This window comes from Macaca thibetana, chromosome 6, assembly GCF_024542745.1.
Source record: "Macaca thibetana thibetana isolate TM-01 chromosome 6, ASM2454274v1, whole genome shotgun sequence".
NCBI classification, from domain to species: Eukaryota; Metazoa; Chordata; class Mammalia; order Primates; family Cercopithecidae; genus Macaca; species Macaca thibetana.
This window is the reverse complement of record NC_065583.1, coordinates 134,258,649-134,277,511: the sequence shown is the minus strand read 5'-3', so window position 1 is coordinate 134,277,511 and position 18,863 is coordinate 134,258,649. Positions and strand designations below refer to the sequence as shown.

Below are 18,863 nucleotides of genomic sequence, written 5' to 3'. Positions count from 1 at the left end.
GTCATAGGATTTACACTACCGAACTTCAAGACTTACTATAAATTTACAATAATTAAGACAATGTGGTATTGGCCAAAGAATAGACAAATAAATCTATGGAACAGATAGAAAGCCAATAAATACAGCCACACAGATATAGTCAATTAATCTTTGACAAAGGAGTAAAGATAATTTGATGGCAAAAGAATAGCTGTTCCAACAAATGATGCAGGAACAAGTGGACATCAACAGGCGAAAATACATGAATCTAGACATAAATCTTACACTTTCCACAAAAATTAACTCAAAATGGATCATAGCTTGAAGTGTAAAGTGCAAAACCATAAAACTCCTAAAAAATACCATAGAAGAAAATCTAGATAAACTTGGGTTTGGCAGTGACTTCTTAGCTACAACACCAAAAGCACCATCTATGATAGAAGAAAACTGAGGTGTGACTCCATTAAAATTAAAAGCTTCTGCTCTATGAAGGATTCACTTAAGAAAATGAAAAGATGAACCACAGATGGGGAGAAAATCTTCGCAAAACAAATATCTAATAAAGAACTGGTATCCAAAGTATACAAAGAACTCTTAAACTTAACAATAAGGAAGAAAAATGTGATTAATTAATGGGGAAAAGACCTTAACAGAAACCTCACCAAAGAAGATGTACAGATGACAATAAGCATATGAAAAATACCCAACATCATATATAGTTAGAGCATTCCAATTAAAACAACAATAAGATACCACTACATACCAATTAGAATAACTAAAATCCAGAACACTGACAATACCAAATGTAGGTGAAGATGGAGAGCAACAGGCACTCTCATTCATTGCTGGTGGGAACAAAAAATGGTACAGCCACTTTAGAAGACAGTGTGGCAGTTTCTTACTAAACTCAATGTATTCTTACCTTATAATCTGGCAATCTAGCTCCTTAGTATTTACCCAAATGAGCTGAAAACTTATATCCACATAAAAACCTGTACATAAATGTTTATAGCAGCTTTATTCATAATTGCCAAAACTTAGAAGCAACCCAGCTGTCCTTGGATAGGCAAATGGATAAACAAACTACGGTATACCCTTACAATGGAATATTATTGTGTAACTCAAAGAAGTGAATAATCAAACCATAAAAAGGCATGGAGGCATATTGCTGAAAGAAGTCAAGCCTAAAAAGGCTGCATACTGTTTGGTTCCAACTGTAGGACATTGTGGAAATGGCAAAACTGTAGAGACAGTAACAGGAGCAGTGGTTTGGAGGGGTTTTGAAAGGAGGGAGGGAGATAAGAGAGGTGGCACATGGGGAATTTTAGAGTAGTGAAATTATTCTGTATGATACTTTAATGGTGGATACATGACATTATTCATTTGTCAAAACACACAGAGCTTTACAACACAGGGTGAACCCTAATGTAAACTATGACTTTAGTTAATAATGTGTCAGTATTTGTTCATCAGTTGTAACAAATATACCACATTAATGCAAGATGTTAATAAAAGCAGAAACTGTGGGAAGTAAGTGGGGAGGGGAAATGGGGAGCGGAGGCATGAAGGAACTCCGCCATTTTTCTGTAAATCTAAAACAGTTCTAAAATATGAAGTCTATTACTTTAATTTCTTAAAAATTATTTCCTGGGAAATTCAAAGGGATTTTTAATAATTCTCACTTGTAAAATTTCTGTGAATAATGAACTAACATATTTGTATGCAAATGAGTAGATCTCATTGGTAGTCTTCTACTCAAGAGTCTCTCTGCAGAATGAAATTTCCAGGTTTCATGAGACTGGGGGCTGCTGAAAGAGAAAGTGTGATTCAGAAAAGATCACTAGGTCAAAAGTCACCTTTGTATTCTGGTTATGAGCTCTCATGATACTAGGTCTCCACAGGAGAAACATCCTCTCTTTTTCACATTTATGACTATTTCAGCATCTCTGAGTAAGGGGCTAGAGAATTTACAGCTTCTCTAATACTTACAAGTAATGAAAATTCTACTGCCTTTGTACTTGGAGATAACAAAATGCATCAGTATGTATCAACAGCATGTATTAAGTTTGCATCTCACTTGAGCAAGTTACTTTAACCTCCTTTAAAATAAAGATAATAACTGTTACTTCGATCAAAGGGTTGTAGTGATGATTAAATGAGGTAATGTAGGTATGTTATGAGGCTTCAATAAAATATTAGCAATTGTTGCTACTGCCACTACTGTTGCTGTTATGTCTTGCCAATAGAATACTTTCTGGGGAAAATGCCGATAAAATGTAAATTTCAGAATGTCTGATTTTAGTTAGAGGACTAACTGTGGTTGTAGGAGGTGAGAGGATAGGAACAAGAAGGATATCTGGATGAGGTAAAAAAGAAACTAACTTTTTTTTTATCATCTACTTGGCCCCTGTGAATCAAGCATCACGTGCATTGTTATCTCAGGAATCCTCGGGCAACCTTATGAGCTAGTCCTTTTTATACTAGATGGAGAAACTGACATGCAGGGTAGGTAATTTACCCAAGGTCGTGCAACTAGTATTGCAACTCACAATGCCGAAGTTCGAACTCAGGGCTTTTTTTTTTTTACTCAGAATCATGTGAACTTCCCTGTCTGGCATGTAATGTCACATGGGCTGAAAGACTAGGCTTCTTCATTATTTGGACTTAGACTACCTTCCTTGTGGTCAGTGTCTCAGAAGTGTAAAATTTGTTTAACCTATTTTTGAACAAATAAGAAAGTGATTAAATGAATGAATTAGGTGAATTAATCTATACAAAAATACAGAATATTAATGTAAATCGAAAGTGGACTTTATTTTCACACTATGGGTGCGCTTGCCTTAAAGTTGCAGAACTTCTAGAAATGTAGTTATATTTTAAATGCTCTAAGGAACCTCCCTCATTTGAACCTGATAGTTTTGTGAAGGAAAAATTCCTTTTGAAATAGGAACAATTGCCTTATTTATCAGTAGGTTTTTATTTCAATGGGTTTAATTTTTTGAAAAATGAGGCACCCCATAGAGGATTGAGTAAATGGTCCTAAAAGTTTGCTTGAATGTCACTTTGTGAAATGAATACAGATCAGAGCCGAGTCACTGAAGATTCCCACTTTTTCTATAGCACTTTTTTCCCACCTTATAGAGGCATACACATTGGCTCAGGCAACCAGTTTTGTTTGTTCGTTTGTTTGTTTCTGGCTAAGTCTCTTCCAGGCTTCCGTTCAGATAATTCTTTTCTGTTCTCATAGGAAGATGAACATGTTACCTGGTAGAGGCAACAATCTAATTTGAATTTGTGTTTCTGATTAAAACTAGTAATAAAAGGCATTCCTGCTGTCAGAGGTGTCTAAAATATTGAATTAGTCAACAGATATTTGTAAAGTCTACTATGTGCTAGACAATAGAGACAAAAGATGTAAACCACAATCTCTGTCTTCAATGAACTCATAATGCAATAAGTGAGATGACTAGATAATCACCGTTTGAAGATTATTTTTATTTTTATTATTCTACAATAATATGGTAAAACATTTGCATATAAAATGCCATGAAGAAGTAAGGAAATAATCAAGATGTAAAAGCATTAGTGAGTGGGAATTATTATCTACGTACCAGACCTTATGCTCACTAAATTCTTAAAACTACTCTTTGAGATGCATATGCTTACCACCGCCCCCACCCCAACCACACCTTTTACAGATAAGAAAAAGTGCCAGTGCCAGGGAAAGGCAAAGCTGGGAGTTCAAACCCAATCCTACCAATTCCAATAGAGTTTTTCTCCCAAAGTAGCCACCATTTTCTGAATACATTCAATGCACCCGGTTCTGGAGTAGGCAGTTCAATATGTCTAGATGGTTCAGGGAGTGTGGCTGGATTTGAGCAAACTCAAATGCTTCTCTGAGAAGTGAAGAGTGACAACCTCACCCCAAGTATCAGTTGATCAGCACGGGAAGCATTGTTGGGGGTGTATGGAGTTGTGCTTTGTTTTGTTTGTTCTGCTGTGTTTTGTATTTTGCTGAAGATTAAGAGGAACTTGGAGGCAGGTGAGCTAAGGGAACAGGAAAAACCAGGACAATGGAGAAGGCCTGGCCTACTTTCTTTCACTCATCTCATCCCACCTCCACTTCAAACTTGAATGGTCACTTTTTGTTAGAAGGTAAAATATATTTTTTCCATGAAAGTTCTTGTGAGACTCGAGGCATAGGTAGTGCTGACTAGCGGCTCAGATGACCCAACTGAATCCAGAATGAGGCATGCCCTGTAATGTCTACTTGTGCCCTACATAGGAGGAGGGAGAAGTATCTTCCTAGTATATTCATTTCCTAAAGCACTTTAACAAAGTATTCCAAACATGGTGTCTAAAAACAACAGAAATTTATTCCCTAATGGTTCTGGAAGCCAGAAGTCTAAGATCAGCTTCACTGTGCCTAAATGAGGTGCTGGCAGGGTGATACTCCCTCCAGAAGCTATAGAGGAGAATCTGTTCCTTTCTTCTTCCAGCTTCTCGTGGTTGCTGCTTTGGCATCCAGCTTCTTGTGGTAGCTTGTAGCTGCATCACTCTAACCTGTAAGGCCAGTATCTCCAAATTTCTCTCTGCCTCCCCGCTCACGTCACCTTCTCCTCTTTTTTCTATGTCAAATCTCCTTCTGCCTCCCCCTCATAAGGCTATATATAATTGCACTTAGGGCCTACTCTGATAAACCAATGAAATCTCCCCATTTTAATTAAATCTGATCATCTTAATGAAATCTATAAAGACTCTGTTTCCATATAATATAATGCTCACAGATTCCAGGGATTCGAATATGTATATCTTCAGGGATCATTTTTCAGCCCATCACATCCAGGATTCCTGTCTTCCAAGTCAGTGGGTAGGGGCCTCATTTGAGGCCTACAAACCCATGGACTTCCCAAAGGGTTCACAAACAGAAGAAGAGGAGCAGTCAGTACTGAGACCCTGGGAATCCCCTTGACCTTGGAAAACTCCTGACTATGACCCAGGGAAACCTTGATTGAGTTGGGGAGTTGAGTAGGGAAGTAGGGTGGGTAGGGTGACCACCTACAGGAACAAGTATGAGCTAAGAGCCATGGAAATTTGGAAATACATTTTCATGTGTGCTACAGACTGCATGTTTATGTTCCCCCCAAATTCATATGTTGAAACCTAATCCCCAATGTGATTGTATTTGGAGATGGGACCTTTAGGAGATGATTAGGTCATGAGGGTGGTGGCCTTATAAATGGGATCCATGCCCTTATAAAAGAAACCCAAGAGCTCCTTCAGCTTTCTACTACATAGGAGATAGTAAGAAGACTATGAACCAGCAAGTGCCCTCACTAGATACAGAATCTACCTGAACCTTAATCTCGGACGGCCCAGCCTCCAAAACTGTGAGAGATAAATTTCTGTTATTTCTAAACCACCCAGCCTATGGTATTTTTATTATAGCAGCCCAAAAGGACCAAGACAGTCTCTACATATACTCTCGCAGACTGATACAGGCTGAGACATTTGGATGAGCTATAACCAGTACTTGATGGGGCAAAACATAAAAAGGTGCAATCATAAAGTAACTTTACTTTCCTCCCTGCCCTTGGCACTAGCTCAATGGGTTCGTAACTGGTAACCCATTGTAACTCAGTAACTCAGGCAGCACCCATAATTTTCTGATTCATTTTGAATATTAGGAGTCCTCTGGTCAGTCTCACCCCAGTAATTAAATGTCCAGTCCACTATTATGATCAACTTTTCATACTTTATTTAAAGCTAAAGTTCCTTCCTTCCTCTGGTTCGGGGCTACTTCCAGCTAAGAAACCTGCAGTGGGGGAAAGGAACATGGTCCTTTTTATTTCTCAGACTTGAATTTTTCTCCTTCTCTACCCTCCCCAAATCCTACAGAGTTACTGCTGGGAGTGGGAGTAGGGAGAGGTAGGGGAAAGTTCTTACTGGACTAAAAGATATGTAATCTGATAGTAGCGCTCTCAGGGTATGGCAGATTTCCAATACTGATTTTTTTCATGAGCATTTTTCTGGAGTTTCTTCAAGATTCTGCTAGTAGGAACATCAAATGGCAATTCTTAGGTCACCAGCAATCTGACAAGGTGCTAAGGAGTCAATCCTTGGGTCCTGGGAATCCAGCAGTCAACACACACAGATGTTCCCTGACAGGGTTCATTAAGTCCCTTTTAAGCTGGCTGTAAACCAACTCTCTCCCAAAGTGTCGCCATCATGTCCAAAGTAATCTTTCATATGACCAGGCTATGTAGTCCCCAAAAAGGCAGCTTACCCCATTGCAGCCTACATTTTCTCTTCTCTGCCATCTTAAGCTTCTAGAATAAAAATTTAAAAAAAAAAATTGCAACTCTTAGGCAAAAGTTCTGCTAAAGAGGAATGTCTTTGCAGTTACTGAAGTTAACTTTTTGTAAAACTCTTCTCCCTCTTTTCCTCCTCCTTTGGTTGATTTCCTCCTCCTGTTTTCAAATACTTGGTATTTGAAACCAGAAAAAAAATAAATAAAGGCTGTAATTTTGACTTCCCAGGACCCATACTGACCTATGGTCTCCAACCAGCAGATCCAGAGCATGTTAGATGAAATTCAAGGACCTCCAGGCAATACTATATCCTCCTCCTCAGGGTGACGGTTTTTCCACTGCCTCAAACCCTATATCTTTCTTCTGCAGCTGCTCAGCACAGAGTTTTGGTTCTAAGATGTAACAAAGGTGCAGGAAAAGGCACACTCTTTAGTCAACTCTTGGACCCTGCTCCAAATCTCTATCTCCCTACTCTAGAAAGATAAGTTGTTTAATCTAATTCAGGGCTTCTAAAGGAAAAAAACCCTAAGTCAGATTTCATTTATTCTGTTCCCTTAAAGCTAACACCAATTGGCTTGAGAGGACTCTATTATTTCCTTTTCTCTTGAGTGGCACCAACACTTGAGAAAAAAAGTCAAGTCTATTTAGAGGCTGATGCCCTCTAAAGCACACTCAACACAAAAGCCCTTCAGTGACCTCAGAAACTCTGGTTCTCAGACCATAGAGGTCCACACCCCACTTTGTTGAAGAAATGTGTACATTTTAGCCTTTGCTATTTTATGTTGGTGCAAAGTAATTGCAATTTTTTGCCATTAAAAGTAATTGCAAAAGGCCGGGTGCGGTGGTTCACGCCTGTAATCCCAGCACTTTGGGAGGCTGAGGCAGGCGGATCACCTGTGATCAGGAGTTTGAAACCAGCCTGGCCAACATGGCGAAACCCCGTCTCTACTAAAAATACAAAAATTAGCCAGGCATGGTGGTGGGCGCCTGTAATCCCAGCTACTCGGGAGGCTGAGGCAGGAGAATTGTTTGAACCCAAGAGGTGTAGGTTGCAGTGAGCCAAGATCGTGCCACTGCACTCCAGCCTGGGCAACAGAGCAAGACTCCATCTCAAAAAAAAAAAGTAATTGCAAAAACTGCAATTACTTTTACACCAACCTGATACCTTTCTAAAATATTGACTTCAACTTTAATTTAACCTCATCATTGCAGAGCAAATGGAAATATTCTGATTTCTCTGATAGAGCAAGTAAAGTTTCTAATCAACAAAAATAAGCAGAGAAGCTATCTCCAAATACAGATGTGTCTTTTAAATAAGAAGAAAAGAACTTTTCTTCAGTTCTTAACAATATTTTAAAGCTTAACAAACTGGATAGCAACATGGGTTATATATATTTGTTGACTATTTAAAGATCCACATAGATTTCAAAAATGTCATCCCTGAAAGACAAATAACATATGGTAGAATTTAATATTTATGTGCCTTTATGGAAAGGAATTCATTGTTTTATGATGGAATTTTAAGGGAGATAAATGAGACCTGAAGCAAGACTGAGTTTCTTTAAAATGAGTCCTGGATAAGGAGTGAAGAAGTGGCAGTTAAGAAATTCTAAAATTGGGACAATTTTTAATGCATACTTTAAAAATAAGCACTTATTTGTTTAAATTAGACCTTCATGATAAAGTACCATTATTTTATAAAATGCTGATTCTAGTCAGTAACAATATGGAATTATAAAACTATAATTCACAATACTTAGGAAACTCAAAATCACTATGTTTTAATGCAATTAATTAAAAACTACTATAAAACAGAAAGATTTTCAGTTTTTCAAACATTTATAATTGGTGAGAAGTATAAGCAATTTTATTAATAACAATAAGCATTGTTATTATTAATAAATCTTCTAATGGTGTGTTCCATTTCAAGGATATCAGCCAAAATTGCTTTTAGCTAATGTAAATAGCCTGAATTTTACAGAGAGAAACACACAGTTTCAAATTCTAAGTTTGTCACTTTCTAAATGTAACTTTGAGTTATTTACTTGGCTCGTCTGTGACCAATTTCCTCACTAGCAAAGGAATAATAATCCTTATTCCACCATTCATGAAAATTAAATGACATAAAACTGCACTTCCATTGAAGACAAACTGAGACAGTCAGAACAACCTTCCCAAATAAACAGCTGGAAACTAATTTTTAAAAATATTCTGCTTGAGAGCTTTGGGGAACCAACAAGATAGGGGAGAATTACAGAGCCGAAATCTGGGGCAGAAACCCACTGAAGTAAGTTCAGCTTGGGACCTATTTTCCCCTCTATTGTATGCGGGTTCTGGAAGAGGATGCTGAGAAGCCCAGAAGCTGAGCAGAACTTTCAACCAGCTCACATGAACAGCAGCGCCGTAATGGTGTTCAGAGTCTGTTCTCAGCAGGGATCCTGAAGGGCACCTCCTTGGGAATAATGGTCTATCCGAGTAGACTAGCCTTCACAGAGACTGAAACCCAGCTTCAAATCATCTCAACCCAAACGGTAAGAAATGAGAGAAGAGAACACACGGTGAGATGAAGAGAAATCAAGCAACGACATAGTAGATTTAAACTCAAGTGCATCAGTAAGTACATGAAGTGAAAATGGGCTAAATGCTACAATTAAAAGACAAAGATTGACAGACTGGCATAAAATGTATGTATATTCTTCTTAATATGGGCCGAACCTAAAATACAAGGAACAGTCTAGAAGTAAAGGAATGAAAAAATATATACCTTGTAAATACTAATTGCGGTCGTTTTAAAATAGGACCACAAATTCCTTGATACTTCTGTCTTCAAAGGTGGAGCCTTTTTCCCCTCCCTTGAGAGTGAGTTGTATTTAGTGACACTTCTAATGAACAGAATGTGGCAGAAATGTAAGTGTGTGACTTCTGAGACCAAGCCATAGAATACATTGTGGTTTCCTCCTTGATCTCTCTCTCTGGATTGTTTGCTCTGTGGGAAGCTAGCCATCATCTCATGAGGACACTCAGGCAGCCCTATGAAGAGATCCATGTGAGGAACCAAGGCTTCTTGCCAATAGCCAGTGAGGAACTGAGGTCTCCAGTCAACAGCTATATGAGTGAGCCCTCGTGGAAGTGGATCATCCAGCCCTGGTCAAGCCTTTGGAAGACTGCAGACCCACTTGACATCCTGGCTGCAACTTCATGAGAGACTAAGCTGCACCTAGATTCTTGATTCTCTTAAAGTGTTAGGAATAATAAATATTTGTAGTTTTAAATGACTATGTTCATGGATACTTTGTTAGTCACCAATAAATAACCAAAAGAAAACTGATAGAACTGCACTAATATGAGAAATATTCGTGTATGTGTGTGGGTGTATATATATACAAATACATATATAAATATATAAATATATATAATAGACATAAATATCTAAGTTTATATATAAAGTATATATATATATACTTTAAAGCAAAAATGAGAGACATTATGGGAAGAGGATTTAATTTAACGGTTATATATAATAATTCTAACTTTATGTCACCTACTAAAATAGCCTAAAAACATATGAAGCAAAAACTGATGGAATTACAAGACGAAACAGGCAAATGCACATTCATGCTAGAAGATTTAAAAATACTTCTATGGAACTGACAGAACAGGCAGACAAAAAAAAGATATAGAATATTCGAACAACCCAGTTAGAATTTATGTATTTGAATAACCAACAACTGCAGACCATACCTTCTTTTCAAATGCATGCAGAAATTTTTTTAAGTTGCTAGACCATAAAGCAATTCCCAGCAAATTTCAAAGGAGTAAAATCACACAGATTACATGACCATAGACTAATGGATAATAAAAAGATAACTAGAAAATTATCATATGTTTGTAAAATACAAAATATATTTCTAAATAACCGTTGGGTCAAAAAGAGATCACAACAGAAATTAGAAAATACTTTAAACTTAGTGGTAATGAAAATATGTGCAGAATGCAATAAAAGTCATGCTTTAGAGGAAAAATTCTACAACCTTAAACATAGATGTTAGATAAGAATAAAGGCCGAAAATCAATAATTTAAACATCCATCTCAAGAAGTTAGTAAAAGAAAAACAAATTAAAACCCTCAAAAATAGAAGTTAGAATTAATGAAGATAGAAGCCAAAATTAATGAAACACAAAACAAACACATGAGAGAATTTAAAGAATCAAAATGGATTTTTTGAAAGAATAATGAAGTTATGAAGGGATTTGCAATAATCCCACCTGACTGGGTAGTAATTTAAGAAAAGTGCTTTCTACTCTGTTTGAATCACGGCTCCAGAGCTGGTGGCACAGAAACAAAACAGACAGACAGTGTCCTCAAGTATAGAAGCTAACAGTCTAGCATGAAGACCAACAGTAAGCAGATGGAATAAAAGCTCCGTTACAAGTGTGACAGCAGTGGCAAAAACAGGGAGCCATGGGAGTTCACGGAAGAGCAGAGTGCTGAAAGATAAGCAAGATGTAGCTAGATGGAACATTAAAGAAAAGATGACTCAGGAAAGAAACATCAGGTACAAAGCAAGACACAGCTGGTATCTTCTGGGACCTGCAAATAGTTTTACATAGCTACAGTGGGAGGTATGAGCACAGTGTGAAAGCTTTTTACTTCCCAAATGCCTCAAATTCATTCACTCACTCTATCTTCAATGCCAAACCCTTTCATAAATTACCACATTTTGCCTAAACTACACAGAAGCCTCCCAGGCAGTTTTCCTGCATGCATTTCCCTGTTTTACACGCCAATCTTCACACTGAAGCCAAAATAATTTTTCTTAAATATACAATCTCAATCCCCAGCTATAGTTCTTGTAGCACTGCATACTTTACCTTCGTAACATTTATCTTAGTTTGTAATTAAATTTATTTTATTACTACTTATTTAATTACAGCTGATCCTCCCACGAGAATGTATAGGAATTGGAGATTATAAGCTCTATGCATTTTGTAAAGCCTTGGTTAAAATTATAGCTAGAATATTAAGTTGTAAGTCGAAACATTATTTTGTAAGAAAATAAAGAATAATACCATTGTGATGACAGGTCTCTTGAAAATGTAACTGAACTAGTTATTATTCTTTGTCACTATACAAGACAAGAAAGACACTATATAAGATAAGAAAATAAAGTTCCAAAGATATTTATACTCCTGTGATTATCAAACATGAAAACCAGAGAACCAGCCAGGTAAGATAAAGTTCACATTTAAGTTAAACATATACACATTTTGTGCTGTCATATTCTGTCATCATGAAATATTTTTGATAATGATAAGCAGCTTCCCCTGATATTCTTCTACTGTGCTAACTACATTTTTTCTCCCACAGAACATTAAAAAGCTGTGATTATTGCAAATTGATATTTTTACATTTTTGATGTATTAAACACCAAAACATCGAACAAACACAGTTAGACTATGTTTGGTAGGAAATTGAATTTGGTTCCTGATATAGTTTGAATGCATGTCCCCTCAGAATCTCATGTTGAAATGTGATCTCCAGCGTTGAAGGTGGGACCCAGTGGGAGGCATTGGATCATGGGGTGGATTCCTCATGAATGACTTAGTGCCATTGCCTCAGTGATGAGTGAGAAAAGTGTTTCTCACTCAGTTAGTTCATGTGAGATCTGGTTGTTTAAAAGAGTCTGGGACCTCCTCCCTCTTTCTCTTTCTCCTACTCGCTCCATGTACATGCCAGCTCCCCCTTCAACTTTCATGTGACTGGAAGCTTCCTGAGGCACTTACCAGAGGCAGATGCTGGCACCATGCTTCCCATACAGCTTGCAGAATCTTGAGCCAAAATAAACCTCTTTTCTCTATAAATTGTTCAGTCTCAGGTGTTCCTTCATAGCAATGCAAATAGACTAAGACAGTTCCTTAAGTGATAGTGAACACACTAGAAAATAAAGTTCCAAAGATATTTATACTCCTGTGACCATCAAACATGAAGACCAGAGATTAAATTAAATTAAATTAAATAATTGTTAACTATAGGCTAACTTATCTTATTCCCTAATTCTATCACTAAGTCACATATGTAAATGATATGAATTCATTTGCTAGTTAGAAAGCATTGAGGCCCTTTTTTTGCTTCATACAAGTTTGTTTGAGAAAAATAAATTATAATTCTAAGAGATTCAATTTTAAGTGAATTTTCTATTGGAGTAGAACGCATAGAAAGTTTTCCAAATTATGCGTCTGTCATGAGGTGACTCTTCACAAATTGAGTATATTCCAGATCAAGAAACAGAATACTATCAGTGCTCTAGGAACTCTCCTTGTCCCCCTCCAGCAACTGCCCCCATGAAGGGAGCCACCATCCTGACTTTCAACAATTTATGTTCATTTTTTTCTCTTTTGAACTTCATATAAAGTGTACATTATACAGCCATTTAGTTCTTGCTTTTTTTTTTTCCAGGCTTAATTCACTTTATTTTTCTTGTATAAAAACCCTATGTTATAGCCACAGCTGGAGCCTGGGTCCGCGGCACGGAGACTCTGGTGCGGGTCTTGACAAGGTGGTCAGTGAATTCCTGATAGGGAGACTTGGTAAATACAGTCTCCTTCCAGAGGTCAGGGGTCAGGTAGCTGTAGGTCTTACAGATGGCATCAAAGGTGGCCTTGGCGAAGTTGCCCAGGGTGGCAGTGCAGCCCCGGGCTGAGGTGTAGCAGTCATGGATACGAGCCATCATGAACAGCTTCTTGGCCACAGGCGCTGAGACGAAGCCAGTGCCCCTGGGTGCACGGATGAGGCGCACCAGCACAGAGCCGCAGCGGCCTGTCACCTTGCAAGGGACGGTGTGGAGCTTGACAGTCTTGTTCCCCCAGTAGCCTCTGCGCACGGGGACAATGGAAAGTTTGGCCAGGATGATGGCCCCACGGACGCCGATGGCCACCTCCTTGGAGCACTTAACACCCAGGCCGATGTGGCCATTGTAGTCCCGATAGCAACAAAGGCCTTGAACCTGGTGCGCTGGCCAGCATGGGTCTGCTTCTGCACGGGCATAATTTTCAAAACCTCGTCTTTGAGAGAGGCCCCCAAAAGAAAGTCAATGATCTCAGATTCCTTAATGGGCAGGGAGAAGAGGTAGATCTCCTCCAGGGACTTGATCTTCATGTCCTTGACCAAGCGGCGCAGCTTGGTGACGGGCATGCACTCCTTATCCTCGGCCTTGCCTCCCTGAGCTCCGCCCCTCGGCCTCGGCCTCGGCCCCACCCTGTCCACGGCGGTGACCCAGGCCCCAGATGCCACTGCCTAAACTCCGCGGAAGCCACCGCGGTTCCCCATCCCAGGGCCATCAGGGCCTCTGGGCCCCCCGCTGCACCGGCGTCATCCGCCATTTGGTGTTTTCTCGGAGAAGAAGAGCTAGTTCTTACTTTTTATGCTTCACACTATATTTGTGAGATTCACCCATGTTGTTGTATATATTTGTGGCTCATTTATTCTTATTTCTGTAAAGTATCCAGTTGCATTATATTAATTAAAAACAAATCAAACTTAGATAAGGAGAGACTTTATTCAAAAAGACTATTGCAACAGGAAGAACATGCCAACCTCAGATATCTGCAAGTGTCTCAAAATCAAACAGAAAGAAGCTTTTCCTTTTTATGGAGGGAGAAGGACCAGCCAGACCTTTGTGGAGAAGGGCATAGAGTGTGGGCAAGCAGGCGGCAAAACCAGGATATTCCAATAGGAAGTGTTTTTATCTATGGTCAGTTGATTTTCAGGATGAGCTGTTAACAGATGTTCTGCTCCTTAGTGTTTCAGCGCTTGCTTAAACTTGCGGGAGAGCCAAAATCTAGGAATCTTTGTGGAGGAGAGAAGCCTGACTAAAGTCTGGTCAAGCCAAAGCAGAGGGTCAGAAATGAACTATTGTGAACATGTGGTCAGTTCCCCTTGTTGCTTAAGACAAAGTGTGTTTTTAAACACCACTAGGGATGGAATAAGAGTCATTGTGAAGCTGAGTTTGATCCGTCATTTTCAGGGGTGGGCTGGTCTTCATGTTCTTGATCTTGAATGACCAGCTGTCATGTTGTGAGCATGCTGTCTGTCTGACAGCTGGTGGAGGGTCTTAGAGATCAGGCACTTAGCATAAGGTACACCTTGTGATGTGATCTGCTTGGTCCAAAGGTCTTGAGAAAGCTCTCTACCTCTCTATTTGCAAGATCTATGTCTACCTATAATGGCTCTGCTCCCTAGAAGTACTCAACATGTTGTTCCTGTAGCCCAAAGTGAATCAGAAATGTGAATGAGAATGTTTTGAATGTGGGGATTGTCAATGGCTTGGGAGGCTGTGGGAAAGGCAAGAAAACTTTCCCCAAATTGAGGATATCAACTTGGATATAGTACATGTGCCCCAGTTGTCGTGGCCAGGACTGATATGTGACTTCTTCAAATTCTGGACAGTTCCTGCTCCACTTGAACTCTATTGTCCATTATTCTCCGTGCTACTTTTGTGATGAAGAAAGACAGAATAAATACCTCAGCTGTGTTTGCAAAAAGGCTGGTTCTAACTAGCCTTCCTTGGCCAAGTGCCCACTGATGTTGTAGTGAAGTCAAAGAGCATTTGTCTTCAAGATTCAATGGCCTATGAAAGTCAATAATAAGTTTAATTATGTCACACTGAAACTTTGTGAAATATAAGATACTGGTTTTCAGAAAATTGACTCATTGAGAAATTCATAAGACCAAATTCCACAGTCTCCACAACCTCTTTCACCTTCTGCTCAAGCAGAGGAGGAGGGCATATGGAGATAGGTCTTGAGTGTAATTGGAAAACACAGTGAGTCATTTTTGCTTGTCCATTCCTATTTGAAAGAAAATATCATTTCAATGATTTAATTTTTGGTACAAAACCTGGCTTAGTCCTGGAACCATAAGTGCTTCCACACCTACTATTATTCAACCCATCATTAAGAGTCACTTATTTTTTGGTAATTGGAATTGCATGTTTGAGAGAGTAAACTAAAACCACCTTGTGACCTGGCTGCTACCTCGTTGGGGCAGTTCTATCCCTGAAAGTGGTTACTTAAAGAATATTGTGATGACAATGGGTGAGATGATGTCCGCACCCTGAGCCAGAGTTATTTTAGAGACAGTCCCGTGGTAAGTGAATCACATGTTTATCTTATAGGGAAAATATGGATTGCACATTTTTCTGTTTATAAAGAGGAAGAAAAGAAACATTGTTGCCTAGAAAACTCTCTGCTGAGAAATGCCTAGTGGTAATGGTATAATTTTGATGCCATGTGACAATTGGATTGAGAAATCTAATATTGCAGGCAGCATTGTAGAAGAAAGTTAAGATAATTTATAGCTCATTCTGAGTGATGATCCAGCTTTGGGTTGTCCTGGTTCCTGGATTTTCTTCCTTCTCTTTCCAAAAGCCTGTTTAGGGATGATTTTATTGCTCATTAGCACCTCGCTAAGACAGCTGGCAAGAAACAATGGAGATGGAATTTGCATCATTCAATGCATTTGTATTTTTTGGATTCATAGAAGATTTCTGAAGAAAAGAGCACCAAAATAACTGTGAAATGAGGTTTGAAGACCTCTGGGAACTTTAATAACGTATCTTGTCCTTACCCCATAGCAATTATAAGTGCATCTATTTGACTGTCTTTATTGTAAGCACCTTTCTTAGATTCCCAAAGCAAATCCCATAATGCCACAAATGATATCAGGGCCTCTGACAGACCTTTTCTAAGTGCTGGGGACTGGCCTGTGATAAACAGTTGATCACTTCTCCAGCCCTTATTGGTTCCTTTGTGATTTCATCCCTGTGGGGCTCTTCCAACATCAAGCTTCCAATTTGAGGGCGTCCACAAAGCCAACTGACAAGTACAGGAATCAAATACTATACTGTAACGTTTATTCTTTTCAGTGTGATCACTTGGTGTTTGATTTGTTTTCTGGCTTGCCTTTGAGAGCCTTTGTTTTCTGGATTCTTGGCTGTCTTGCCCTTCCCAGTGACAAGGAGCACATGGCTTTGTTTCTCTATAATCTCCATAATCGACACCTCTGTTTGTGATGATGAAGTACATCCATAAGCCTCTTGTGTAGAGCAACTTACTTTACTTTCTAGAAGTTGGGGGAGAGGTGAACAGATGCCATGTTGTGTCTCATATTCAGAACTCATTGGTGACCCTGGGAGAGAACACATTGTGACTTTCTTTTGGAAATGTCAACACCTTACACATATCAGACCAGAATTTGTCTTCTATGCCAAATCCAATATGAACTTATCTCTTGGAAGAGAGATACTGCTCTTCTGGATGGCTTGGAAACTCGATGGGAAAAGCTGTGACAGCAGCTGCCTTATCGCTAGACCTAACACTTGTCCTCCCTTTAGTATCAGTGTGATTTGTAATCAAATTCAGTTAACGAAACTGGTATTCTTTGATTCCTCTTTAGTAGAAATTGATGGGGGGCAGTGTTTACAATTACACCTGAGGCAAAATTTCAATGTGAATGTTCAGCCATGTGAAATGACTCAGAAGTGAACTTTCCAATTTGATGCTAATACACATCTATAGTGGCACTTTACATTTTCTTATTCCAAATCCCATATTATTGCAAAGCAAAGGGGAAAAAATGAGATCCCTATTAGTACATTTGTCGTATGTTGAACTGGCCAGGTAGGAGTTTCCATTGCAGTTGTGGACCAAATTGCATCCCCCTGAAATTCTTATGTTGAAACACCCAATATGACTGTACTTGGAGAAAGGATCTTTCAGGAGGTAATTAAAGTTAAATGAGCTCATAAGGGTGGGACCCTAGTCCAATATGACTGATGTCCTTGTAAGAAAGAAGAGAGACAGCAGAGATGCACACATGCACGGAAAAAAGACCATGTGAGGGCACAGTGACCAGGGAACCATCTGCAAGCTGAGGAGAGAGGCCTCAGGAGAAACTCCTACCCAGCTGACACCTTGATCTTGATCTTCCAGCTTCTAGAACTGTGAGAAATACATTTCTGTTGTTTAAGCCACCTGGCCTATGGTATGTTGTTATGGCAGTCCTAGATGGCTGATACAATTGTCAAAAATGTCTTCTTGGGAAAAGGTGAGAAAGTCAAGCCTTTGAGCTTTTGGTTAAATTTATCTTTTGTGGATTCTATGGATTTAATTTGGTTGCTTTGAACAAAAATAATGTAGTCCTTTTATAAAAATCATATCAGAGCAGCAATAGAAGAGCACAATTTTGAGTTCCTTAGAAGTTCAAATCAAGACTCACCAGATGGGTGGGGTAGGCTTTGATGTATTTGACACACGAGGAACCTGGTGGAATGTTGGGCATGATTATTTCAACCAGAAACACCTAAAGAAGGAAATGTACTAGTGTCCTCGTTGTGGTTGTGTTATGTTGATCATTCCATAAGCTATATCTTTCTCTTTCCTATCTGCATCTCCCAGATTTTCTTCAGTGTGCTGGCATATCTTTTATAATGGAAAACTAAAACATAATTGGCTTGAAAACTTTATATATGTGTCTGTGTAGTTATATACATAACATTTTAAGTGGAAACTAAATGGTGAGAACACATGGACACATGGAGGGGAAACAACACACTGGGGCCTTTCAGAGGGTGGAGGGTAGGAGGAGGGAGAAGATCAGGAAAAACAAGCAGGTACCGGGTTTAATACCTGGGTGGTGAAATAATCTGTACAACAAATCCCCATGACACAAGTTTACCTGTGTAACAGACCTGCACATGTACCCCTGAACTTAAAAACATTATGCTACACAGGAAAAAAAAAGGCTTGTTGTATGTTTGCCATGATGTGAACATACTTGCTTCTTTGGCCTGACTGAATAAACAGGCTCCAGTAACCAGGGAAACCATTTTACTCCCAGAATCAACAATAGGATGGAGCCTTGCTGTCTAGGATAAGATGGGGCTGGCTATTCATTCTAAGGCCCTTCCTTCCTTCTTCTTGACCTACAAGCTGGCCTCCCTGCAGCTCTCTTATCTTCAACTTGTAGGGAGCATACTCCAGCTCAGAGAAAAACTGCTTCTCTCTTCCCTAGGCACCTCCTTCTGTTTCATTATCTCTTACCAGTTGCGACACAGTCCAAGGTTGTGATTCCAGACAGCAATGGGCTTGGACATTCCCTCCACACTTTTAGCCAGTCCAGAGGTTATCCAAACAGCCAGTGGGCAAAGAGAAGTATCTCTCAAATGATAATACAAAAAAAATTCAACAACTAAAATTGAGACTGCCCTGGCCACCCAACAACTGTGCTAATTGATCTCACTATATATCCATGACCACTAACCTCAAATGGGCAATCCTACCACATATGCCTAGTTTATTCACCTATTTTCCTAAATTACTAGTTCACATCTTTTTCTCTACCCCCAAATCTCCTACTCCCCCACCTTCCCCATTATTCTCATTTATAACATTATATTCTCATTATAACATTTACAGACATCATAGAACCAGTCACCATCAACTTTCCACCATCAAATCTATCAATCTATTAATTCATACCTGCATTCAGCACCCAAACTGCAATTCTTCAGCTAC

The 18,863-nt window shown here is 39.1% G+C and overlaps 1 protein-coding gene and 1 pseudogene across 1 annotated transcript in view; both read right to left on the bottom strand.

Annotated features, from left to right (window-relative positions):
• The window catches only part of TARS1 (threonyl-tRNA synthetase 1), a 1,036,507-nt gene that overhangs the window by 494,760 nt on the left and 522,884 nt on the right, over positions 1-18,863 (bottom strand). The window lies entirely within an intron of this gene.
• Positions 12,762-13,670, bottom strand: LOC126956699 (40S ribosomal protein S2-like; annotated as a pseudogene).